Source organism: Tachyglossus aculeatus, chromosome 2 (genome assembly GCF_015852505.1).
Source record: "Tachyglossus aculeatus isolate mTacAcu1 chromosome 2, mTacAcu1.pri, whole genome shotgun sequence".
NCBI classification, from domain to species: domain Eukaryota; kingdom Metazoa; phylum Chordata; class Mammalia; order Monotremata; family Tachyglossidae; genus Tachyglossus; species Tachyglossus aculeatus.
Window position 1 is genome coordinate 2,884,730 of NC_052067.1, and position 1,476 is coordinate 2,886,205.

The window sequence follows — 1,476 nt, forward strand, 5'->3', positions numbered from 1 at the left end:
GGAGCACTGATTTTTAAATTACCTGTTCTGGTGACTTAAGGGTGGATATGATTTATACCCAGTATCATCATCATCAATCGTATTTATTGAGCGCTTACTATGTGCAGAGCACTGTACTAAGCGCTTGGGAAGTACAAATTGGCAACATATAGAGACAGTCCCAGTATATTATTATTACATCCGTTAATAAGCTTACAAGAACTGATAAGTACAAGCTGATCAGGTGGGACACCAGTATATTATTATTACAACCGTTAATAGCTTACAAAAACTGATAAGTACAAGCTGATCAGGTTGGACACAGCCCCTGTCCCATGTGGGGCTCACAATCTTAATCCCCATTTTACAGATGAGGGAACCGAGGCCCAGAGAAGTGAAGTGACTCGCCTCAAGTCGCGAAGTGGACAAGGGGTGGAGCAGGGATTAGAACCCAGGTCCTTCTGATTTCCAAGACCGGGCTCTTCCCACCAGGCCACGCCGCTTCTCGGTCCGCCTGGTCCCGGAAGGATTGTCTAGGGGATGGATCGTTGTTTACCAAGAGCTAATGAGACATTGGAGAGGTTGGGATTTCGTGGAAGAGCCGGAACTGAAGGAAAAGTGCTGGACCATTTGACTTAAGAGCCGTCGCTGTGGAAGACTGGAGGAGGCTCATTAGCCATCAGCCATTCATTCATTCAATCGTACGTATTGAGCGCTTACTGTGTGCAGAGCACTGGACTAAGCGCTTGGGAAGTCCAAGTCGGCAACATCTAGAGACGGTCCCTTCCCAACAATGGGCTCACAGTCTAGAAGGGGGAGACGGACAACAAAACAAAACATGGAGATAGGTGTCAAAATCGTCAGAACAAATGGAATTATAGCTCACTGCACATCATTAACAAAATAAATAGAATAGTAAATACGTACAAGTAAAATAAATAGAGTAATGAATCTGTACAAATATATACAAGTGCTGTGGGGAGGGGAAGGAGGTAGGGCGGGGGGGATGGGGAAGAGGAGAGGATAAGGGGGGGCTCAGTCTGGGAAGGCGTCCTGGAGGAGGTGAGTTCTCAGTAGGGCTTTGAAAGGAGGAAGAGAGCTAGCTTGATGGATGGAGGGCATTCCAGGCCAGGGGGAGGATGTGGGTTGGGGGTCGACGGCGGTACAGGCGAGAACGCATCCGGCCAGGGGGCCCAGACAGAGACCCCAGGACCCGACCATCCTGCAGCACAGTCGCGCACGGGATAATAATAGTAATAACTGTGGTATTTCATAAGTGCTTCCTTTGTGCCAGGCACTGTACTAAGCGCTGGGCAGGATACAAGCAAATCGGGTTGGGCCCACAGTCCCTGTCCCCCACGGGGTTCACGATCTTAATCTCCATTTTTCAGATGAGGGAACTGAGGCCCAGAGAAGTGAAGTGACTCTCCCGAGGTCACACAGTGGACGAGTGGTGGAGGTGGGATTAGAACCCAGGTCCTCCTACTCCCAGGCCCG